Source organism: Oryctolagus cuniculus, chromosome 12, assembly GCF_051225735.1.
Source record: "Oryctolagus cuniculus isolate XC-2025 breed Fujian yellow rabbit chromosome 12, ASM5122573v1, whole genome shotgun sequence".
NCBI classification, from domain to species: domain Eukaryota; kingdom Metazoa; phylum Chordata; class Mammalia; order Lagomorpha; family Leporidae; genus Oryctolagus; species Oryctolagus cuniculus.
Window position 1 is genome coordinate 70469035 of NC_142878.1, and position 26746 is coordinate 70495780.

At 41.6% G+C, this 26746-nt stretch overlaps 1 protein-coding gene across 2 annotated transcripts in view; it reads left to right on the top strand.

The window, feature by feature from the left end:
* SEMA6D (semaphorin 6D) overlaps positions 1-26746 on the top strand; it is a 665819-nt gene that overhangs the window by 513823 nt on the left and 125250 nt on the right. The gene's annotated exons all lie outside the window — the stretch shown is intronic.

Genomic DNA, 26746 nt, shown 5'->3' on the forward strand with positions numbered 1-26746 from the left:
GCAAAGGGAAAACCACCCGCAAGCAGACGTTTTCTACAAATGAAAGATGAGCACAAGATGAGCCCAGTGCACCTGAAAGAGCCAGGAAGTAGAGAAGTGCTCAAAAGAAATACATCAACAAATCCAACTGAAAGAGCAATTTAAGAACTAAGTAAAATAGTATTGGATTAAGACCCAAAATATTAAGTAAATACCTATGAATCCATACTATTGTCTATAAATGATTAATTACATTAACAATGGTAAATAAGTTATATCTCCTGTACAGAAGAATTCCAAATCTTTTATGTAGGTTCAGCACCCTCAAAGAGGAAGAGGATGAGGGCCTCCTCTGTGAGTGTGGGCTGCACACAATGACTTCTTCCCAGAGAATATGGCATGGAAAGGAAAGGAAAAAAGTAGCATTACCATGAAGAAAGCTGGCAAACACTACCTTAGGCAGGCAGGCAGGCAGGGACAACAGCAGCAGTCCTAAGTGGTATATCCTATAACTTTGATATGAGGTCATGAAAAAAGTACTTTACCTATGTGGCCTTTCTCCCAATAGGCCATATTTCTGGTCTTATCATGAGAAAAATCTCATATACATTCCAATACTGGGACATTGTTCCTAATACCTGCTGTTCCCAACACACCTCAAAATCTGAATGTCATCAAAAACAAGGAAATTCTGAGTTAATGACACAGCCCAGGTGAACCTAAAGAAACATAAAAATGTCATATTACATGGTATCTTGGGTGGAATCCTGAAGTAGAAGAAGAACATTAGGTAAAAGCTATGGATATCCACACAAACTATGTAAGTAGGTTAATGGGATAATGTATTAATACTGACTCATTGATAATAACAAATGGATCATACTAACAAGATATTAATAATAGAGGAAACTGAGTTCAGGGGTATATGGCAAGTCTTTGTAACTATCTTTTAAGTTTCCTTGCATATGGGGGCTGGCATTCTGATGCAGCTGGTTAAACCTCTGCCCGTGATGCTAGCATCCTATATCAGAGTTCTGGTTCAAGTCTTTGGATAGCTCTGCATCCCATCCAGCTCCCTGCTAGTGTGCCTGGGAAAGCAATGGAAGATGGCCCAAGTGCTTGGGCCCCTTCCATCCACATGGAAGACCCAGATAATCCTGTCTCCTGGATTTAGCCTGGCTCAGACCTGTCTGTTGCCACCATTTGGGGAGTGAACTAGCAGTTGGAAGATATTCTCATTCTCTCTCTCTGCCTTTCAAATAAATAAAACTTTAAAAAATAATTTTTTTGGCATTTCTGAAACTATCATACAAAATAAAACTCACTTCTTAGAAAGCAAATGCAAGGCTAATTCAAAGAATGAGGAAACACAGGCTGGAGCTAAGGCAAGATTCCTACATATGAACCCTTACACCATCTGCAGGAAAAGCCCTGCAGATGGGACAAGCCAAGATCTGTCAGAAAGAGAATATATAAAGAATTGGCCTGTCTTTTAAGACACAAATATACCAGTCTGTTATTTTCAAAAGCTTGCTGTGGTTAGAGCAATCCTTGAAATTCTGTCTGTCTTCACCTTAGAGTAAACTTGTGAAATTGTCTGAGCCTGGGTAGAGCTCAAAAATTGGTCCCCTACTCTAGTGAATTTGGGAATTCTCCCAAAAGGAGGATATAGGTGTCCCTTAAAGAATTTCTAGTGCAATTCAGGGATCACCAAAAGGAAAGGTGCTTAACATTTTATCAAAATGAATGTTATGGGACATAGTTCATGTGATGGAGAGATGTCTCTGTCTCTCAAGTAATGTCATATGTCTCTGAACCTTAATGAATGTGCTGTAGCGCGCTCTCTCTCTCTCTCACACACACACACACACACACACACAGTGTCACATATCTCTGAGCATCGGCCAGTGTGCTGGAGATACGTGTTTCTCTGTTACGTATTGCCGTACATCCCTGAGCCTTAGTTCATGTAGTAGAAATTTGCCCTTTCCTCTTATGTAGTGTCATATGTCTCTGAGCCTGAATCAATGTAGTAGACCTCTCTCTCTCTCTCTCTCTCTCTCTCTCTCTCTCTCTCATGATGACATACATCCCTGAAGCTTATTTCATGTGATGGAGATCTCCTCCCCCTACCCCTTGCCTTTCTCTTTAATACTGAGGGTCATCAAAGTTGGCTTTCTGACACCTCTTTATGAAATACTGAGCAAAAATATTGTTATATAATATACTTCTCAAGTCAGAGTTAACTAGCCACAAAAAAAAAATCCTAATTACGCACGCCCAGAGAAATATAATGTTAGTGTTAAATATTACCATGGGCCAGTCTAGGAGGAAAGCTGGAAATTATGTACCATTTAGAAGAAAAAAAATCACTTCCTGAACAGAAAGTGGGAATAATAATATTACACACCTACTCAGTCCTTTGTATTAAAAAACCTCAAAGTACTTTACCAATTATCCCACAGATCCACAGGACTCCTAGTTCTTGGGAAAGGAAGTCAGTAGTGATAAAAACTTCATCCCCAATGGTTGGCCCTTTCAAAGCCAAGTTAAATAGAGAAGAGTGGGAGGGGGGAGGGGCTGCTTCACTTCCCCCACAGCTTCTCTGGCCCCAGGGACCACAACACCCTCCATTCCTGCTTTATTCCCACCTCGTGTAGTTACATAGCTTGGGGGTCAGGAGGAAATAAAGAGCAGACACGGCAAGCAGAAGTGACAGCGGGAAATAAGGACAACTTCTAGAAATCCTGGCTTAAGTAGATTTTGAAAACATATGGAGGGGCCAGCACTGTGGTATGCTGGGTAAAGCTATAAGTCTCAGCTGCTCCACTTCTGATTCAGCTCTCTGCTATGGCCTCCAAGGCAGTAGAAGGTGGCCCAAGTCCTTGGGCCCCTGCACTCATGCAGGAGACCTGGAAGAAGCTCCTGGCTTTGGATTGGCACAGCTCTGGCCATTGCAACCATCTGGGGAGTGAACTAGCAGATGGAAGACCTCTCTCTCTGTCTCTACCTCTCTTTGTAACTCTGTCTTTCAACTAAATAAATCTTTTAGAGAGACAGAGAGAGAGAGAAAGAAAGAGAGAGATACCTGCATCCCATATAGAAGTACCTGGGTTTATTTCTTTAAATACACACACACACACACACACACACACACACACACACGGAAACTCTTTGAGACGCAAAACTGAGAGGCAGTAAGGATTGAATTTGTTTGCAAGGGATCTCTCCATGAATCCTGGGTCTGTGATTTGTTGTTATTGTCTGTGACCTGAGAAATACCTCTCTCTCTCTCTCACTCTCTCTCTCTCACTCACTTGCTCTCTGAAATTTCTAAAATTCCTTATTCCTGCCTCAAGCTTATGAAAGTACCAGGGGCTGGGGTGGGCATTGTAATGCAGCGGTTAAGACACTTCTTGGGAATGTGGGGCAGTGTTGTGCCACAGTGGGTTGGGTCACAGCCTCTGACAACCAGCATTCCACATTGGAGCACCAGTTTGAGTCTAATCCACTCCCAGCTAATGCACCTGGTAAAGCAGTGGAGGATGGCCCAAGTATTTGGGCTCCTGCCACTCACGTGGAAGACCAGATGGAGTTTCTGGCTCCTGGCTGCAGCCTGGACAGTGGATAGAAGATCCCTTTCTGTCTGTCTCTCCCTCTCTCTCAAACAAATCAAAGATAAATCTTAAGAAAAGAAGAAGGAGAAAGGGAAGGGGGTGGAAGGGAAAGAAAGAAAAGACAAGACACCACTTGGAGTTCCTGCATCCTACATTGGAGTGCTTGGGTTCAAGTCCCCACTCCACTTCTGATCCACCTCTCTGCTAATGCACACCTGAAAGGCAGCAGTGTGGCTCAAGTACTTGGGTCCCTACCACCAACATGGCATATCTGGATGCAGTTCCTGGTTTCTTGGCCTCAGGCTGGCAGAGCACTGGCTGGTGTGGGCATCTGGAGAATGAACCAGCAGATAGAAGATCTCTACACCTATGTTTTGTCTTCCTCTCTTTGTCACTCTGCCTTTCAAGTAAATAAAAATAAGTCAACAAATTTTTTTATAAAAGTCTCTGAGATAGTGGTTGCAGTCCTCAGTGTATCTGCATCCTGGTGAGGCTTGGATTCAAGCTGGCTGGCTATTTCCAAAGCATCCAGGAGTTCAGAGAAATGCAGGAATCTCCCCTTTCGCTTGTTCCACCTGAATTCTCATTCTGGGTTGCAAGATATCTGGACCCTTGTGAGCTGCCCTCTTCCTCCTCACAAGTCATATCTGCCCTCACATCTTCTTGCCCTTCAGCCACATTGTACTGTCATGTCTTGCACCCAGAATTCCCTATGCCATGAAACATGGTGCTGCCCACGCTGCTGGTTGGTTTTGCTCCCTCTAAAAACTCTCCTGAAACATCACCTCCTTGAGAATCCCATGCCTTAATGTGTCCCTGTAGTGTCCTGGGTGCGCTGTGTTGTCCCCCACTTACTCTGAAGCATGCATGGCAAGGGTTCAGTGTAGTGTCCAGCACAAGGTACTATTCAACAAATGTTTGCTGAGTGAACCATGATCTGTCTCTGCAGTGTTCTTCGTGGAGGCAGCCCACTTATCTTAGTGATAGTGACAGCATCAGAGAGTTCTGTAACTTAGAGACAAAATGATGAGCATTATTATTCAATGTAGAGCTATGTCCCATGCCTATTAATGTGGGCTCTGAAGCAGCCACTGCTTGTAGAGGCATTTGCTGTGGACATGAACAAAAATAGAGCAAGTCTGGGCTGGAAAGAAACATAGAGATCACTAGTTCTAACCCCTGCTTTTAGAGATGAGAAAACTGGGGGGTAGAGTTTAAATTGCTTGGTGAAGGTCACAGAGTCCACTGTGAGTTTTTGACTGAGTGCCCAGCGCTTTTTCTACTTTCCTGCACCATGTGATAGAAACAGGGCTAAGCTCACACGTGCTCAATAAGCAGCTGCTGGGCACCCACTGTGAGTACAGCAGTGTACATGGCTTTGCAGACTCCTGAAGCCAGAGGCCATGCCGTCAAACACTTCTCTGTCAAGCTGGAGAAGCAAGGCGTACGTACACACAACTAGATAAAAGCAGCAAAGCAAACTGAGAGAGGCCTGGAGTGGTCCAGCCAGGAGACTCTGAGAGAGAGCACGAAGGGGGCAAAGCAGTGGAGCAGAAGGAGAGTGGACCATGACCTGCAGGGCTGTGGTGCTGAGAACCCCATGATGGTAGAGAAGAAATCTGTTCCCTGCAGAATAGACAGGAGGGATCTGGACGATGTGTGGTTTATCCGCGCTTTTGCTGTGATCCACTTAATGCTTTGGAAAATGGTGAGGCAGGTGGATTTACTGGGAGAGATGGGTCCACAGTTAGAATCAGCAGTGAAGAAAGACATGGAGGGAGGGAGGGAGTGTTGTAGCAGGGGTGAGATACAGATAGTAGGAGATGGAACTAGGGAGAGGGAGAGAGGCAGAACAGAGGCAGGCATGGGGATTATTCCACAGTTCAGTTGCCGGAAAGGATTCCCCAAGGACACAAGGACTGGAGACAGGATTGGATAAGTCTCTTCTGTGTCCTGTATGTGAGACCCCATTTCTGTGGTCCCCGGCCTTGTGTTAAGAAGAGCTCATGGTGGATGCAGCACGCACACTAAGTGCAGAGGCTGGTGTCCATCACTCTGCAGATGTGACCTCTGCTTCCCTATGGAGAGCGTATTTTGGACTAATTACTCTGAATGGGCTTGGCCCTCTCTGCGACGTGAAGTATTCAGGGCCAGCATTTCCTCTGCTTTGGAAGATCTGAAAAATAGACAATGAGTGTTGTTGTACAGAGCAGCCTCTCATTGTCTTCAGCAAAGCTTATGGCCCAGGCCGCAAGAGGAAGGAGTGAGGCTTAGCGCAAGGCTTCAGATGAGTAACCCAGGTGTGGTGTGTGGCATGACAGAGCAGCTCTTCTCAAATTTGATGCCTTGCAGATTACCTGGGGTTCTTATTAGAATGCAGAGTCGGGCGTAGCTGTTCCACTGTGGGGCCTGAGGTTCTGCATTCATAACAAACTTCCAAGGGAGGCTGGTGTTAGTTGTAAGCAAAGTTGTGCAGCTTGTTTTCAAGGACAGCCAGTTAGCTCCCGGTTGTTTGGGCTAGTGAGCTGCATCCTGGAATGCACCTGGGGAGCTTTTAACAAACTATCTATGCCAGGTCTCAGCCCCAGTGTTTCTGCTTTATTTGCTGTGATGTCGTAAGAAGAAAATTCAAAGATCAAACTATGCGCACTGTTCTCTTTTCTCCCACTTACTATTTACTCCTTTAGATATCATGTATTTTGAAAAAAAGTGCATCAGTTTCTGGCATATTGTGGGCCCACAATGCACGGTTGATAAATGAGTGAAAATGGCCTGCAGATTTTTTTTTATTATTTTATTTTATTTTTTATTTTTCTTATTTTTTGACAGGCAGAGTGGATAGTGAGAGAGAGAGACAGAGAGAAAGGTCTTCCTTTGCCGTTGGTTCACCCTCCAATGGCCGCCGCGGCCTGGCGCACTACAGCCGGCGCACGGTGCTGATTCGATGGCAGGAGCCAGGTACTTATCCTGGTCTCCCATGGGGTGCAGGGCCCAAGCACTTGGGCCATCCTCCACTGCACTCCCTGGCCACAGCAGAGAGCTGGCCTGGAAGAGGGGCAACCGGGACAGAATCCGGCACCCCAACTGGGACTAGAACCTGGTGTGCCAGCGCCGCAAGGTGGAGGATTAGCCTATTGAGCCGCGGCGCCGGCCTGGCCTGCAGATGTTAATGCATACACAGTTACATAGCATTAAAAGTCATTGTGCATTGGATCAAGCCATGTTCATTTAGGTAAAATTGTTTAATTTTGATAAAAATGAGCTGTACTGTTCTGGTTTGGGTGTGGTCTGTCTCCTAAAGGTTCGCTGTCAGAGGCCTGGCCCTCTGGTGTGGTGGTGGTGGGAGCATCAGGGCCTTGACAGGTGGGGCTTGCATAGAGTGTTGTGGTCTTTGATGGGGTCGCCTGGTCTCAGACTCTCAGCTTCCAAAACTGTGAGCTAAATAAACCTCCTTTCTTTGTGAAGTCCCATCCTCAGGTATTTCCTTATAGCAATGGAGGGTGACTCATACTTATACACTTTGGAATCAATTCTAGTTATCTAGACTTAAAGACTTAAAGACTAGCTACTAGTCTTTAAGAGGTAGTGAGGCCATGGGACCCCAGAAGTACTTGCTGGAGAGAGCGGCTTGCTCCCTTGCCCTCTGCTCTCTGCCTTGAAAGGCCCAGCAAGAAGACCCTCCACAGACACCAAATGCCACTCTGTTGATCTTGGACTTCCAGGACTCCAGAGCTGTGCGAAAGTAAGTTTTTATTCTGTAAAAATTATCTCATCTCAGATATTCTGTATGGCAGTACAAAATAGACTAAAGTGGAGGACTTTTCCACATTAAATAGTTTATTCTAGGGGCCAGCATGCTGGTGTTGCAAGTAAAGCCTCCAACAGCATTGCTGGCATCCCATATGGGATGCCCCGCTTCCAATCCGACTCCCTGCTAATGTGCCTGAGAAAGCAACAGAAGATGGCCCAAGTCCTTGGGCCCCTGCACCAATGTGGGAGACCCAGAAGAAGCTCCTGGCTTCCAGCTTTGGGCTGGCAGAGCCCTGGCCATTGTGGTCATTTAGGAAATGAACCAGCAATGGTAGATTCTCCTCTCCTCTCCTCTCCTCCCCTCCCCTCCCCTCCCCTCCCCTCCCCTCTCCTCTCCTCTCCTCTTCTCTTCTCTTTCATTTTTTAAAAAGATTTATTTTTTATTTACTTCAAAGGAAGAGTTAATATGAAGAGACAGAAAGAGATCAATCTTCCATCCCCTGGTTCACTCCCCAAATGGCTACAATGGCCAGGGTTCTGTCAGCCCAAAGCCAGGAGGTTCTTCCAAGTTTCCCACATGGGTCCAGGGGCCCAAACACTTGGGCCATCTTCCACTGCTTTCCAAATAGTATTAATAGGGAGCTGGATCAGAAGTGGAACAGCCAAGCTGGCACCCATGTGGGATGCTGGAGTCATGGGCAGAGGCTTAACCTGCTGTGCCACAATGCCAGCCCCCTAATTCTGACTTTCAAGTACATATATAAATCTTTTTTAAAAAAGAAATAGTTTATTCTGGTGGGTCAGGGAAGCAACTGAAGCATGTTTTGGGGCCTCTCCATCTTTATCAAATATAGGTATCTGCTTAGGAGGCCTGATTGAGTCTCAGAGGACTCCGTAATATTGAGACAGTACTAACATTGGAGACTTTCAAAGACACGAAGTGCTGATCTGCGTGTCTTTCAAAGGGCAAGCACATCTGTTTCCAAGACAACAAAAGGACATCCACTCTGGCAAACATGTTGATTTCAGCCTGTTGACAGTGAACAAAGCATGTGGGTGCTGGGACTCAGAGAAATAATTGGGTTCCAAATCTGTTTCATTGCTGGTGCTTTGATAATCCAAAGAAAAGGTATGAAGGAGACTTGGCCAAATTATGTTATGCTTTAACCTCTTTTGGAAACATTTTCAGGAAAATAACCAAGTTGTGGGAATTGAGCAACTTTTGTTCTTCTTTGTCATCTTCATCCTCTGTTCACGTATTGTGTTATTGTTGTGGTCATCACTGTAACCGTTTGCTTCTCCCTCTCTGAAGGCATCAGAGTGAGCCTAGGCTGTCCTGTTCATTTTATAAAAAACATTCAGGAAATAATGAAACCTGCCATAATTACTTGGGGCTTGGCTCCCAGGTACTGGCAGAATAAGTATGGGATGTTCTTTTAGAAACACTTTGGGGCTTTTTTTCCTATTCTCACTCACACCACTTGACACACAGTTGTGATACCAGATGTGTGGGAGTATTTCTCCAATCATCAAATAATTCCCCTGTATCTGTTCTATAATTCAATTCTGACACTATCTACCTGTGGATAGTATCAGATCCCATGGCCTGGCAAGACTGTCCCCCACTTTAGATGCCAACCATAGGCCCCAGGTTGTGACCTGTGCTTCTGACCAATGGGTTACAAGGTGGGGTTTCCACAACCCCCTCCTCGAGTTCAATTTAATTGCTAGAGTAGCTCACAGAACACAGAGAAATGCCATACTTACCTTTACTGATTTATTGTAAAGGACCTTTAAAAAGACACAAATGACATCAGATGGGAGAGATCCACTGGCCACTGTGTGGGAAGGGCACAGAGCATCTATTCCCTCTCTGGTTTTGCCACCTTCTGGGAACTTTCATGTGTTCTGCTATCCAGAAACTCTCTAAACCTTGTCCTTTTTGGTCTCCATGAGCATTTCACTATATGGGCATGATTGAGTAGAGTCTATCATTGCCTATTGATGATCAACTCAATCTTAAACCTTCTCCCCTCCTTGGGAGGTGGTGGGAATGGGGGAGGGTAGTAGAGTGGAAAGTCCCAAACCTTTAACTTTTAACCTTCTGATATCCAGCCCTCATTCTGAAGCCACCAGGAGTCTTCCATCTACCATTCATCTCATTGGCATAAAAGGAGTCCAGACTTTCCAAGAGTTTTAGGAGCTTATGCCAGGAAAGAGATGAACATCAAATGTATTTACACACACACACACATTCCACAAGTGCATCAGGCATTCCAAAGAAGTAGACATGTCATGGTGCCTATGTAGACATGAGAATGACCTGAACATTAGAAATATTTGCTTTTTTTAAAAAATATTTATTTATTTGAAATGCACAGTTATAGAGAGAGGAGGAGAGACAGAGAGAGAGAAAGAGATCTTTCATCTGCTCATTCATTGCCTAGATATCCACTGTGCCAAGCCAAAGCCAGGAGCCAAGAGTATCATCTGGGTCTCCCATGGGGTTGCAGGAGCCCAATGACTGCTGCTTTCCTAGGCACATTAGCAGGTAGCTAGATCGGAAGTGGAGCAGCCTGGACTCAAACCCACACCCATATTGGATACTGGCCACATAGGCAGTGGCTTAACCAATTATGCCAAAATTCTGACCCTAAAATTTCTGCATTTTTAAATGAGAAAAATGTTTATAAATAAGGAAACATGAGCAGAATAATTTAGGGGAACATCTGATGGTATTTTCAGGATTTTTAAAATGGAAAGAAGAAAATCAAATTGTGCAGCAAAGCTGGGACTATTCTGTGGACAGTGTGATTCTTAGCCACTGTGTTTTAAATTCCTAAGGACTGAATATACAGTGAACCATAGTCTTACGTAGGACTGTGCATTCACTTTCTTGGAATTTGACAAAAGCAGCCAGGGGTTCAAGTTCCAGGAAAAGCCAAAGGAAATAACTGCATGTGCGTATAGGACTGGATTTTGCCTATTCACTAGACAAATGAATCCCCTTTGGCAAAATATGTCACAAGCTGAAAAATGTATCACTAGCCACCATCTTCTCTGGAGAAAGCTGTGGTAAACACATTTCATGAAAGAACAGGATTTTCAGACTAGAAAAGTCAGCATTTAGGTTCCATCCACACTGCAGCTGTGACCAAAAATAATCAAGCGGAACTGTGGTTAATTGTGCAGCGACCTCCACTCTCCATGTTGTGCTAAAGCCCCAGGTGATGTGTATTTTTTTCTACTTCTCATCACTGATGATTCAATGACAGGTACAATTTTAGCTTAGTGTGTGTTTTTCAAAGACAAGACCAAGCACCATTGTTTGGTTCGTAGTTTAAACATCATAATTAAAATTTTCCTATGAGAGTGGTATTTTGGATATAAAGTGTCCTTTACATTGTAGTAAGATTTAACTACCAAGATATGCACCTTTTTAAGTAGGTCCTGTTAAAACAACGTAATAGTACGTTGACAAGTACCGATGTGTACATAAAAATAGAATTATATGTTTTGTTTTTACTCAGGGAGCCAGTTTTGCCAGGATCTGTCTCATTTTGTACTAACAGGATTCCCTGATTGGACCTGTATTCATCAAAAGCCTTTATTCTTCAGGCAGAGAGATGAAATGCCTGATAAGTTATGGAGGTGGGAGGGGTGGTACACTCAAGAAGCATTGAGTATTTGGTGCACATGGAAATGTGTATACTCACGTACATTTCCACACTTAACACAGGCATATCAATATGTTGGTGGCAAAGCATATGTACAGAAAAAAGAAAACAGAAACGTGTTTAATCTTAAATCAGCCTAGTTAATTGCAGATGAAACTGAGTTCGCACATTAAAGTTCTACTGAATAGTGTTTCCTTAGCTCCAAGTTCCAGTGAGTGTGCCCAATTCAATTGTAGGCAAAGGAAATCAGCACTGACAGCCTTCATGGAGGCAAATTATGTAGTGGATCCAAGCAGCCTGAAATGTTCTACAGATTGTAAGGTGGTGATAGCTTGTTACACAGCACAGCTCGGAAGAAAAACTGTGGAACACTACTTAACAGTAAGAAGGCGGCTTAATATTCCAACCCATAGCAGGGCCAAGGGGATGGTGGCTCAGTTCTCTGGGCGGTTAGGGAGACACAAAACCCAAAACAAAAGTGAAAGAATGTAAACTTACTTGATGATACAAAACATAATATGTAATATGGACCCACCTATATATGTGTGCATGAATAAACAGATAGATATTTTATGTGTCTCCTTAGAATGTCAGTATAATGTTTATGATAAAAATAGACGTAGCACATCCACATGACATGTGTGTGTAGGAATCCATGTAAATATCTGTCCGTAAGTGTGTGCATATATACTGTCAGTGGTCCTATGTCACCATAAGGTATTGAAATCATTATCAGGAGAAACTCATTTAATAATATGAATAAAATGGGCATTCTTACATAGCTCTGTGTGGCTGCTGTACTGGCACAAGGGAGACAAAGGCAACAGAAAGGTTTCTGTATGAAGAATTGGGTACAAGGCTTTATATGTCACTTAAACAGAAGCATTGTGCCAGATAGACAGATGGAAGGACACATCTCAGAGACAAATCTGTGGGGCAAAATGCACTAAAAATAAATGCCTGACACAGATGTCACTGAGTCATTCAAAACTGAACTGCACACGCCATCGCAACGTTATCAGCTGACAGGAGAACAGCTTTCCAACACCAGTCAAAGTGGCCTGCGCAAGGGGGCTTCCCTCAGAGACTTTCACAAACACAGAAAGAAAAAAAAAAAATAGCACCAGCCACAAGTCATCAAAAGAAAGGGTGACACATCTTTCTTGTGTAAATGCCTACAGGACAAACAGATGGCCCTTCACGTCCATGGTGAAAGGCAAATTCCCACCAGTTCTCAAAGATACTGCTGCAAAATAGCAACCGTAGGTATTTTCCATAAGGAAATAATCAAGGCTGATAGTGAACTCTTAAAACGTCTTCCCTGACCCATTTGGAATCTTGAAAATGTTACGTGAGGCCAGTGACACGGCTCACTAGGCTAATCCTCCGCCTGTGGCACCGGTACTCCCGGTTCTAGTCCCAGTCGGGGCACAGGATTCTGTCCCGGTTGCTCCTCTTCCAGTCCAGCTCTCTGCTGTGGCCCAGGAAGGCAGTGGAGGATGGCCCAAGTGCTTGGGCTCCTGCACCCGCATGGGAGACCAGGAGGAAGCACCTGGCTCATGGCTTCAGATCAGCGCAGCGCGCAGGCCGTGGCAGCCGTTTGGGGGGTGAACCAATGGAAGGAAGACCTTTCTCTTTGTTTCTCTCTCACTGTCTAATTCTGCCTGTCAAAAAAAAAAAAAAGAAAAGAAAAGAAAATGTTACATGAAAAAGTATAAGCTGTAAGGCAAGTACTTCTTAGATGTAGCTGCTTCCTCTCGCAGGGTAATGAGTTTGGAAGCCAGCTTATTGGCCCTTGTTGCCCTCTTCTTGAGTACCACCACCACCACCACAGGTAGCATTTACTGAGCACTCGGATGTGCAAGTCATGTGCTGGGCACTAATTTTATCCTCCCAGCATCCTCAGAAGGTTGTAGTATGGGTTGACTGAGCAGTGCGAGGTTCCCTTGCTAGTAAAGTGCAAGATTCAGGGGTAGACCCAGGTCTTGCTCCAGGGCTCCAGCCCATAAGAACTGAACTGCACTACTTCATCCAACAAGTCCATATTCCAGGCCAGGGGTGAAGATTTCATCATTACCTGGGCAGTGGGCCATAAAGCACAGGAACATCCTTGTCCAAGAAGTCACTCATGGCAGGTCAATGTGTTTTTGATCAAGTGAGGCTTCCTTGTTTCTTGTCTTACTCACCATTTCCAGACAAAGCTTACCTTAATTACAGGAGGGGCAAAGGTCCCTTGTCCTTTCCCTTTACTGTAACCTACATAAACAATTACTAAGCTCCAGTTTGTAGGTCACCAAGATGCACTAAACATAAATCATAGCGCTTCGACCAGTGGACAACAGTCCTTTCAATAATGATCTACTTGAGGACTTTATATCAGAGCTAATGCACTCTCTCACTGTAAATTGCGATGTTTAAAGAATGTTATGGAGTGGTCTAAGCATTCAGGATCTTCCCTTACCCTGCCCCTATTTTTTAAAAAGACTTATTTAATCACTTGAAAGGTAGAGCAACACAAAGAGAGAAACAAAGAGAGTTTCCATCTGCTGGTTCATCATACAAATGGCAACAACTGCCAGGTCTGGGCCGGGTTGAAACCAGGAGCCTGGAACACCGTCTCAATCTCCCATGTGGGCAGCAGGGGTCCAAATACCTGGGTCATCCTCTGCTGCTCCCCAGGTAAACCAGCAGGGAACTGGATAAGAAGTGGAGCAGCTGGACTCGAGCCGGCACTCCAGTATGTGATACTGGCATCCCAAGAGGTGGCCCAGCCCTTTATGCCACAATGCCAGCACCTGCCCCTATTTATTTTTAACCCTGTAGATGTTCTAATCCAGACTTTACAATTCTAGTATATCTGATATTCTGTTCATATTTTGTGTTGGATTTAGCAACACTTTCTAATGTTCATCTCATCAGAAATCTATACAACATATTTTCTTAAATGCTATTGAGAACAGCATTTCAAATTGTTCCAATTTAGGACTCCTTGCTTGATAGCTGGACTCACATGAAGGCCTTGAGGTTCAGAGTACTGGCTCATTTTCACATAAAAAGTCTTCTTGCCAGTATTTCGCATGGATCCATCTCATGGTAGATGCCCGTTAGTGTTTCCTGAATGAATAAGTTAATGTAATCCAAGATATATGTCAACACAAGCATTCTATAGCCAAAAAAGCTAACATATACTACCAGGAAATGAAATTGTAAGATATTGACAGATGGATGAGTAGTATCCAAATATTAGTTCCTTTTTTAAAAAAAATTATTTATTTATTTATTTGAAAGAGTGACAGAGAGAGAAGAGAGAAAAAGAGAGACCTTCCACATGCTATTTTACTCTTCAAAAGGCTTCAATAGCCTGGTCGCAGCCAGATCGAAGCCAGGAGCCAGGAACTCCATCTCGGTCTCCCACATGGGTGGCAGGGGCCAAGCATTTGGGCCATCTTCCACTGCCATCCCAGGTGCATTAGCAGAAAGTGGGGACTGAAATCAGGACTCCAATACAGGATGCTGATGTTGCAGAAAATCATGATGTGTCAACATTTTACCATTCTATCCGTATTGACAAGTTTGGGTACTCCATATACTCCTTTCTCTCAATATATACATGTTTTACTAAACTGTTACCCAAAGAAGTTATTTTTTTAAAGATTTATTTATGTGAAAGTCAGAGTTACATAGAGAGAGAAGGAGAGCCAGAGAGAGAGAGAGAGAGAGAGAGAGAGAGAGAGGTCTTCCATCTACTGGTTCACTACCCATTTGGCTGCAATGGCCAGAGCTGTGCCAATCTGAAGCCAGGAGCCAGGAGCTTCTTCGGGTCTTCCTACACAGGTTCAGGGGTCTGAGGACTTGGGCCATCTTCTACTGCTTTCCCAGGCCATAGCAGAGAGCTGGATCAGAAGTGGAACCACTGGGACTCGAACCGGCACCCATATGGGATGCCGGCACTGCAGGTGGCAGCTTTACCCACTATGCAACAGTGCTGACCCCACCAAAGAAGTTATTTTCAAGTGTATGATAGAGCATCACCTAATAAACCAATTTATAGTTTCCCAGTATTGGTTCATTTGATAGGAGGGATACTATGAATATCTACCAACTAATGTGTCATCTTCAGGTATTTGGAGAATTGACAATAAAAGACTAACACTCATTAAATAATTCAAGGCATGGACATTTAGCCTAGCAATTAAGCCACCAATTAGGAACCATGTAGTCCATATTGAAGTACCTGGGTTCAATACCTGGCTCCAGCTCCTGACTCCTGCATCCTGCTAATGCAGACCCTGGGAGGCAGCAGGTGATGGCTCAAATAATTGGGTCTTTGCAAACTACATGAAAGACCTGTATTGAGTTTCCAGCCATTGTGGACATTTGGAGAGTGAACCAGGAGATGAGAATGCTCCTACCCTCCCTCCCTCCCTCTCCCTCCTTTTCCCTTTTCCTCTTTCCCTCCATTTCTTTCTCTTCTCAAATAAATAAAAATAATAATTAGAGGACATACTGGAAAGAACGAATTCTTACTGGATAATGTCCTTTGAACAGTGTGTCCCAGGAATTCAGAAAATGAAAAAATCATGAGTTGAATTGAGCCTAGATTATTCTCTTACCATGGCCTACAGTTCCATCACTAAGTCCTGGGCCTAGAGTTCTTTTCTCATCATCTCTTTTGCACCCACCCTTCCTTCTTTTTCCCATGGCTACCATCTCAGTGCTTGAATTTGAACCTCTAATAGGACAGTCAGGACTGTAGTGATTTGGGACAACTCCATGGGGCCTGACTTGGACACGCAATATGGTATTTGAGTTCCTATATTACCTAGGGAGTCATGAAATTTCCCTAGCCCTAGCATCACCTTCTTGCTATATTTAATGAGATAAATGAAAGCACTTCATAAAAATTAAAATTCTGTAGAAATAGATAACTGTCATTCTGCTCCCCCAAACTGTGTGCCCCATCTTTTCGTATTCCTAACCAAACCATGTACCCAACAATAGTGCACACTGATGTATCAGTGATTTTCCTAAAGCAATCCCTTGAGTATGTACTTCTTAGTGAAAAAGGCTGCATCATTCAACACAATGGATGCCAACCTCCCTCCTCAACATTGTCGGTCACCATTGTCCTACGTGAAGCTTCCTGCAGCCCAGCTGGACCACTTATTCTCTATGCTTTGCACATTCTCCATTTCTCTCCTGCCCGAAAATGGCTTGATGATCAGAAATCTATATGTCCTTCCAGAATAGCCTGCTGAAAATAGGTGAATACTTCCACAAATGCCCAAGTTGGTGGTGATTTTATCCTATTCTTAATATTCATAACCTTGTTTTCTAAATCTTTTTTACAATCCATTCATTGGGGAATTAGAATTCCTGGGGTCAAGGAATATTTCTTATATACATGGAATTTCTTATAGACATGAATTCCCCACTCTCTTTATATAGTGCATTGCATATAGAAGCTTCATGCAGTACTGAATGAGTAAGTATTTCTAAGATATAGAAGGGGGGGGGGCAGAAAGAGGAAAAAAGATAAAACCCATTTATTTCAAGAGATAGTCCCACCTGCTCTTTATGTGGTTTTATGAGTTGGCAGAGGACTAGTAACTTAAGGGTTAAGATAAATTTTACTAACTGCAGCTTGTTTATGGAGAAGCTCAGGGACATTAGGGGATTAGCAGGAAAAGGACTTTGAAGTCTGTGCTAGTCTCTGGAATTCCCCAGTCCCCCTCCTCACCCCTGTTACTCCCTCCCCTTCTTCAACACCTAACCCCCTCTCTCCTTTCCAGAGAGTGTTACTAATGCAACTGTGGGATTATGTAGCTAGATCATACTGTGTGCTTTTGAGGCATGTGCAAACAGAGTTCCTTGCTGGGTATTCTTTGGTCTAGCTCAAGTGTAGACTATGCCCTTGTGACACTCACCATTTCCTGGTAAGAAGACTTTGTGTTGTTGCTTGTATCCAGCACATTTCAGAAGAAAGCAAGTGCCAGGTGAAGATTCAGGGGCTGGCTTAGTCCTGTAATTTGCTCATTGGGTCTCATATTAAAAAGTGATCTTTTGTCTCTGTCTTGCCTCAAAATTAGATCCTCATAAATCTGTTCTCCATCAGTCAGTAGAAATATTTCTGAGGAGCTTCCAGCCCAGCTATAATAAAACTGGGTTTAAATCAAGTTATTGTTCAGTGACAGCAACCAACATGATTTAAATATTAAAATAATATTCCTTGTATATGGAGTGTTGGCCCTTCAAAGTTAAGAATGCTGATAGATGTATTCTCCTTGCGTACTTATTACTCCCAATTCTCCTTGGCTAGGAAAGGATATGATAAAAATACTTTTGTCTTCTTAGCAGACAGACATGCCTGCACACCTGGCAAGATATAGTTGAGGGAAGATCAGTTTACAAGGAAAATGCAAGATAATGAGAAATTTTCTTAAATCAAGCCTGAATCACTCTTTACATAGAAAAACCTCAAATAGAACTGTAACCTGAAGCTATTCACATGTAAGCACGCTTAATGTGCAGCAAAATCTGCACATAAAAAGAAACTTGACTCCGGAGGAAATAATAGAGACTCTTCAAATACCCAATAAAAATAAAAATCACAAAAAAGCAGAGAAAATCTACTGTCAGAGCTCATTCCCTAGCAGGAAACATAGGATACCTATGCATTCTTCCCAAACTGAGAGAAAATGCCTACAGCTTTGAAGCGAGGCCTATAGAAACATAGATGATGCCGCTAATGTTTCCTTCATTTGTTGAATGTCCTTGTGACAGGCTTGCGCCTTTCTGTATAGACAGAGCCTGTTAGTTCTCCACTTAGGGACCCAACACCCTTGCAAAGCTTTGCCTGAATATTTGCCCGACAGCAATACTTATTATCTTTGTGTTTCAACGAGGGACTCTTGAAATAATTATTTAATATGAATTACTAATATGCCTTATGCCTTATTCAGGCAACAATATTATAAAGTTCTTGGTGAAAACATGTCTTACATTTCTCTGGTATGCTGCATAGTGAAGAGCCACCCAGAAGGCATGCGTATCCACAGAAGGCATGCTTGTCATGTCTAAGGATAAGATGAATGGAGAATTAATCATGGATCAAAGGCCCCTGCCATCACCCATTCCAGAATCAGTGCAGTGCTTCATTAATATATTCAACGCATATCTAATGATACTTACATTGTTCCAGGCATTGTGCTGGGCTCTGGGAATTCAGTGGTGAGCAAAATAGGGATAGTCCCTGACTTTGAAGGTTTGCAGTGATGTGAAATCTTGCCTCCCATATTGTGACTATAAATCTGCCGAAGTTCCACAAGGTGAGTGTTGTCTTCTCAGATGAGGAGGAAAGAAGGGATAATGATAATTTTTCCACCCCAAATCGCAAGGTCTTTCTTCTTCCAGTTTGATTCAGCATTGCTAGATTATGATTCACACCACTCCCCAGCCTGTTTTGCAGCTGTTTGATGGATCTTTATCCTTCTCTCCTTACTTTTCATGAACTTTTGTTGAAGAAGATGGAGTGCATTGTCTTGGACAATTTCTACATCCTGAAATTCAATTAATCTCAATCTGGCTTCTCATCCAAATAAACTGGAATGCTTTAAACTACATCACAAGTGCCTGGGTCTTGCCCACATTCTGATTAATTGGTTCAAGTCGAAGTTTGGCATTTGTGTTTTCTCTTTTAACTTGCCAGGTGCTCCTGATGTGAAGCCAGGGTTGAGAACAACAGTCATACTTCCTGCCTTTCCATAATTATATTCTTAAATCTTTTTGAATGGAATGTAAAAATGCTATGAAGGAAAAATATGTGTATCTGTATTGTTATTATAAATACTCAACAACTGTCTTAAACAAGATTACAAGAAGTCCAAAAAATTCCATGGTTCAATATTTTGTTTTAAGTGAGTGAGCATGATATATTAAATATTATATATTTATATTTAATTCCCTCAAAGAAGATGAGATATAAGTTCATTATTAATATTTGGAACATCTTCTGGGAGAACAGAAGTCTTAGAATTAAACACACAAGGCCTTGGAAATTACTAATGCATTTCTGAAGCTCTATTAAAAAGTTCCTCTGTAGAATGGCTTTTTCATCTGTAATCTGGGGATGCTCAAATACATTCGATCCTCATTATTCATGGATTCAGTAATTGTGAATTCACCTGCCTGCCAAAAATGTGTGACTCTGAAACCAATACTCCTGGCATCTTTGCAGTCATTTGTGGATATGTGCAGACTGGTGAAAAATCTGCATTGCCGCACGCATACCTTTCCAGCTGAGTTTGAACTAAGTGATGCTCTGCCTTCCTGTTTAAGCTCCCCTCTGTAGACAAGTGTGCTTTATGTCGGAACTGCCTTTTCACTGTTTGGACTCTTTGTTGGTGATTTCACTGTTTAAATGATCACTAAGCATAATGTTGACATACTATCTGATGTTTCTAAGCTCAAGAAGACTGTGTTGTGCCTTATAGAGAAAACACTTTTGTTAGATCAGCGTCATTCAGGCATGAGTTACACTGATGTTGAATTCATGCAATGTAATGACTCAGCAATGTATAGTATATAAGGTGGCGTTAAGCAGAAACCCACGTAAAACCAGCTATGTATTGATTTGTTGACAAAAATGTGAGAATTGCAGGAACCTAACAGAATGTTATGTTGTGTTACATTCTGCAGGAGTAGTGGTTCAGTTTTCACTAACTCAGTGTTCTCAATGACTTGATACAACATAATGATCTTTAAATAAGAAGAATCAGTTGTATAAAGTGTCCACATATTGCCTGGCATATAGTGCTTGCTAGAAATTATTGATTTCTATGTCCTTCTCATGTGTTAGTAGAACTTGTCCACCTTAGAGTTATTTTTTTAATATACGTCCATATATGAATGGACACACTAATTCTATTTGGATTAAAAATTGCATGGCCTCTCCATCTGTAAGGATGATTCCTTGACTGAGTCTCTATGTCCAGAATTGAGGCTACTGAAATGGCCAGGCTTCCATACAGCCTTTGAACTCATAAAAAGCTAGAAAAATAGCTAGAAGTTATTTATCATCAGTTTAACAGTCCAAAACCAAATGCAAGTACTAGAACCTGCACATTACACCTGACCTTGTCGCCCTGGGAATGGGGAGTGCCCCTAGAGGAGGGGTACTGCTTCTGCCTTTTGCAAACAGCTGTAAAACTCACAGAACAGAGGGATGGTGATCATCATGCTGGCATCAGTTAGAAGCAGAGACACAACTGCGAACCAGTACATACTCTGATGCTGGAAAATAATGAGTGAGGAAGGAGAAAAAGGTAACAGCTAACACTATTAGGGAGCAAAGAATGCTCTGTATAATGCCCTTAACTGTGGAAGGCATCACAGTGGCATGCTGAAATTAGACCAGATGCCAGAGCTACTGTAATTATGCCACTTTGTACAGCAGAACGTCCACAACCTCTGCAGTGCAAGGCAGTATTAGAAAATCACACCCCTTGAATTGTCTTCCTGTAGAGAGAGGGGGAAAAGCAGAAATGAAAAAGTTATATTAATGTTGAGAGAGAAAAATGGGTGAACCCAGAAAAATGATAATGAGTCAACTGAACACTAAGTTTTTAAGCCCTAATATTACAATGAAGAAAGGAAAGTATTCAATACTGATAGGTTTTGAGTGTCTTAATACTTGGAATTTCTGCGAAGAAACAATGTGATTTTCCATGTGTTTATACTTCTAGGTACTTTAGCAGTTTTATGGCTTTCTTCAGTCCTACCCTTTCTTATTTTTTTTCATAGGTTTTTAGTATTATTAATGTTATGATAAACAAATTTTTTTCTACTTTCATGTTGAGCTAGGAATTATAAATATATACGAAAGTTACTGATTTTTGCATTCCCTGATTATCTCACCAAATTTATTTTAAATCTTAATTCAGAAATGAATTAATTCATAATGCATGTTCTATTCCTTCTCAATATTTATAATTCTTTTGATCCAATTAAACATAGAATAGAATTGATAGAAAAATATAAACAGTGAGTGACAGAGGAACTTCATTGCTTTATCCTAAGTCTAATGTAATATGTGTAGTCTAGTAAGAATGATAACAATGGTTAGCTTGATATAGATATTTTATGATATGAATGAACTATTATTCTTTATTTCTTATTTTATTAACTTCTTAAAAAACAAATATTAAAATATTTAAAATTTTGTCCACATTTATCAGCATCTCTCAATAATTTTATGCTGTGCTTCCTTTGAAAACAGATATAATTAATCATATTGATAAATATACTTAAAAACCATCCTTGCTTTCCCAAGGTGGGAAGTGGGAACCTACACAGTTATAATCTGTATTGTGTAATATATAGTTATTATGTATAATACTTTCTCAATTCTTAGATACCAACAATTATTATAGGAAAGAACTCTTTAACAGGAAAAGGAAACATTATTACATAAGATATACATATGTATTATCAGATGCTTCTCAATTTCAACATTAAAATGTAAAAAAGTATAATTTAAAATTAAATAAATAAGTTAGAAGACCCCTGAATTTAAATTTTAAGCATTTATTTTTGATCTTAACAACAATATTCATAAATGAGACTGTGAGAAAATATTTTGGTCCAATTTTGATGTTGCAGTATGCAATCTTTACTCCCTCACTACACATTTCTAATGATTTTGTTCATCATCATCCAGCATCTATTACGATAACTCACTTAGCTATAGTTTATCACATTAGTTACAATAATCTACACAAGAGTAGCAATTTGTGTTAAAAGATTAAGTTATATTAAACATATTCTCTTTAACAAGGAATAGGAGGGGGCCGGCGCTGGGCACAGCAGGTTAAAGTCCCAGCCTACAGTGCTGGCATCTCATATGGGCACCAGTTCAAGTCCTGGCTGCTCCTCTTCTAATCCAGCTCCTTGCTAATGTGCCCAGGAAAGAAGGGAAGGATGGCCCAAGTGCCTGGGCCCCTGCCCCCACGTGGGAGACCCAGAAGAAGCTTCTGGCTCTGATTGGTTCTGCTCAGCTCCAGCCCTTGCAGCCATTTAAGGAGAGAACCAGCAGATGGAAGACCTCTCTTTCTTTCTCCTCTCTCTCTCTCTCTCCCCCATACCCCACCTCTCTCTGCAACTCTGTCTTTCAAATAAATCTTTAACAAAAATTAAAAAAAAAGCAAGGAATAGGAAACAATCATTCAACTTTCCTAAATATATAAGCACATACATACACACACGCAGACACACACACACACACACACACCCCTCAGGGAAGAAAAATATAGTAAAAGAAAATATATCCACTTAAGCAACAACAGAAAAAAAAAAAAAAAAAAAAAAAAAAAACAGAAACAAGCTTAAGAAATCTGTGTGATTTTTAAGAAGAAAACTTTAAATCTCTATTGAGGATGAAAAGGTTACATTTTGTCTTCAACTGGAAGACATAGGTATTATGAAGAGGTCAGGTTTTTTTTTTTTTAAGGTTTGTTTATTTATTTGAAAGTCAGAGTTATACAGAGAGAGAAGGAGAGGCTAACACAGAGAGAGGTCTTCCATCCGCTGATTCACTCACTCCCCAGTTGGCTGCAATGGGCCAGCTGCGTTCATCCAAAACCAGGAGCCAGGAGCTTCTTCCAGTCTCCCACATGGGTACAGGTGTCCAAGGACTTGGGCCATCCTCTGCTGCTTTTGGAGGCCATAGCAGAGAGCTAGATTGGAAGTGGAGCAGCCAGGACTCAAACTGGCACTCATGCAGGATGCCGGCACTGCAGGCGAAGGCTTTATCTGCTATGCCACAGTGTCGGCCCCAAGAGGTCAGTTTTCAAATTAATGAATTCAATGAAATCCAAATTACAATACTAATTAGATATGTGTAATTATAGAAACAAATTCTAAAGTCATCATGGAAAAAGAAAGGCATAGGGCCAGCACTGTGGCCTAGCACAGAAAGCCGCCGCCTGCAGTGCTGCATCCCATATGGGTGCTGGTTCCTGTCCCGGCTGCTCCATTTCCGATCCAGCTCTCCGCTGTGGCCTGGGAAAGCAGTAAAAGATGGCCCAAGTCCCTGGACCCCTGCACCTGTGTGGGAGACCCAGAAGAAGCTCCTGGCTCCTGGCTTCGGATTTGCACATCTCCAGCTGTTGCAGCCAATTGAGGAGTGAACCAGCGGATGGAAGACCTCTCTCTGTCTCTCTGCCTCTCCTCTATCTGTGTAACTCTGACTTTCAAATAAAATAAATAATTTTTTAAAAAATTTTAAAAAAGAAAAAGGCATAAGAATAGTCATAAAAGTTCAGAAAAATAAAAATGATAAATGATGTATGACCATTTATTATAAAAATGCATTTCTGGGGTTAGTGTTCTGGTACAGCCTGCAATGCTGATATCCCATATCGGCACTGGTTCATGTCCCAGCTGCTCCACTTCCTATCCTATCCCTGTTAATGTACCTGGGAAGGCAGCGGAAAATAGACCAAGTGCCTGGGCCCCTGCACCCACGTGGGGTACCCAAATGAAGCTCCTGGCTCCTGTCATTGACCTGGCCCAGTCCTAGCCCTTATGGCCATTTTAGGGTGTTAACTAGCTGATGGAAGATTTCTGTCTCTTCCTCTCTCTCTGTAACTCTGCCTTTCAAATAAATAAATAAATCTAAAAAATACATTTCTGTATTAAGCAGTTTTATATTAGCACATTATATATAAATGGATCAGTAAAATATGATAGTCCAGTAATAAATCCAAATCTATTCAGAACATTTAGTACATGATAAATATGATATTAAAGTCAATAGAAAAATAGGAATTATTCAGTTGTACTGAGAAGACTGTCAGCCATCTGAAAAAAAATGATGATATGTCTGATACTAAATACAGATAGATCTATGAATCAAAAATTCTTTTTTTTTTTTTTTTGACAGGCAGAGTGGACAGTGAGAGAGAGAGACAGAGAGAAAGAGAGAAAGGTCTTCCTTTTGCCTTTGGTTCACCCTCCAATGGCCGCCGCTGCCAGCGTGCTGCAGCCAGCGCACCTCGCTGATCCGATGGCAGGAGCCAGGTGCTTCTCCTGGTCTCCCATGGGGTGCAGGGCCCAAGCACTTGGGCCATCCTCCACTGCACTCCCTGGCCACAGCAGAGAGCTGGCCTGGAAGAGGGGCAACCGGGACAGAATCCAGAGCCCCGACCAGGACTAGAACCTGGTGTGCCGGCGCCGCAAGGCAGAGGATTAGCCTAGTGAGCCGCGGCGCCCGCGAATCAAAAATTCTTAAAAATGAAAGTATTATGATACATACATTCATAATACCATAGTAGTTGGTTTCAGTTTTGTTATTTACAAATTTGGAGTGGAGAAAAATCTTTGTAAATAATAAAATGCAACTGATAGATTTAATTATAAAAATTAAAAGCTTTCTCTAACTAAAATGTTGAAAACCATACATATGAAAAATTTATTTTTGCAGTCCATGACAAAAGGCCAACTTCCTTAAATACACAAGTTAACTAATATTCAGTAAAGAAAAAAGCAAAGGTCATCAATACACAGGTCACAGAGAAAAGACAGACAAGTGGTTCTTAAATATATGAATGATGCTTAACCTCACAACTAAAAATAATAGTAACTTTTTACATAAAACAGGAAAGTTTGACAATTCGTGTTGGTAAGGATATTTGGAAACACATACTCTCCTTTTAATTTGATGTGCCTTCCTTGAAGGATAACTTTTGACACATATAAAAATTTGAAATTCACATTCTTTGTGACTATAAGTTGTTCTTTTAGGAATTTACTTAAACTAGACAATTACATGCTTATGCAGATTTACTATTAACAGTAACAATAATTTCACTTATTGAACATTCATTATATACCATGTACTGTTCTAAGCCTAATCTCAATATGCAATCTAAATTTATTCAGTCTGCATAATCATTCTATAAACTATCATTTAGGAGTGCCACTAGCTGCAAATAAGTAAATAAGCACTAAAATTCAGGTCGCTAACAATTGAGAAATGTCTGGAAATTTGGAGGTAAGTGATCCTACGTATATGCCTGTTGTATAGTTGTTTAGTAAAACTCAGGGCTCTGGCTGATGTCTCTGCAGTTTTCTTGGTCTCCCCCTCATGGTGGCAAGATGACTTCAGCGTCTGCAGCCATCACTCACGCAGTGTCGCACAGTAGCATCAGAGGCAAAAAGAAAACCAGTGCCTCCTAAGTATATCTTTTTGATCAGAAGCTAAAGTCTCTCCAGAAGCTGCAGTCCAGATAAACTTCTGATGTTTTCTTGGGGCAGATGCTATTAGTGGCAACATTTATAAGGCACTAATAAGGACCAGGCAATGCTTTAAGTTCTTTATGTTCTTTCACTCTTTGAACCGTCTTGCAGGAGGTGCCATTATTAACATCGTTCTTGCGGCAGGTATTCTTATTTTCTCTGGGGCACAGTTTAAATAACTTGCTCAGGTATGCATAACTAAAAGTCCTGGGTCCAAGATTCTTATCCAGACAATCTAACTGTAGAGTGGCAGGTCCTGTGCCGTGGCATAGACAGGTCACTACCAAAGGAAAAGGTCATTGCCATTCTTGCTAAAACTAATCATTTTTATCTTACATGACTAGAGGAGGAACTCAACTCACCTGAGCATGATGTGTAGGCAGCAAGACAAAGTCTGGATACTAAAACTTAAAAATAAGTAGCAAGTAGTGGCTGAGTAGGTCATCAAAAATGTCTGTCATTAATAAGTGTCATAGATCATTGTTATTCCCAGTGAACAAAGAAGAAAACTGAGAAATAGGTTATGTAACTTGTCTGTGGCCAAAAGGGGCTTAAGATAAGTTGTCGTAAATGCCCAGAAATAACCTAAATGTGTATGAATAGAGGACACATTGATCAATCATGGACATCAAAACAATGTGATAACTTGCAGTTATTTTTTAATGGGGCAGATCTATATACAACTACATAGGAAGACCAATAGCATGTACCTAGGGTTAAAAATTAGGAGCAGCCAAGTACAGAAAAAATGTGTGTGTGATGGGAGCAGACATTCACATACATGAAGATTCACAGGCTTCCTTGGAATCTACTTGCCTGAATCTAGAAGGATCAACAGGTAACTAATAATAGGATTTTCCCTGAAGAAATGGACTAAGGTCTTAAGAATACTTAGTTTTTGGCAGTATTTGAATATTTGCCATTTGTGTGTATAGCTTTATTACTTAAAATATTGAATTTATTTTAAAATTAGTACTGACATTAAAAGTGATATATTTCTGTATCCAGGGTATTCTGCAAAATTACAGAAGATTTAGAGCTATTGATTTTTTCACTATATTTCTTTATACTTGTTTGGACAGTTTAAGAGAACTCATGATTTCAAATGCAGATTTAAATAATTTGGAAAGCAAGCAAAATGTACTGCCTCATTCTCTTAATAAAATTAGGTTTTGGATAAAGAAACACAGTATCCTTTGCCAGATGCCTTCTTTGAGCAAAAGAGTTGGTCAGTTGTGAACTCTCAAGCACAGATGGGAGTTATTTTCCATATTCACTCAATTTCCTTAGGAAGCCAACTAAAGGAGAAGTAACCCTTTTGGAATCAGTTATAGTTATTACTGTGTTCTTGCATGTTGCTTTAAGGAAGATTTACCTGATCTCTTTCCCCTTTCCCTACTCCTTGAAATCTGCATTATGCACTTCTCC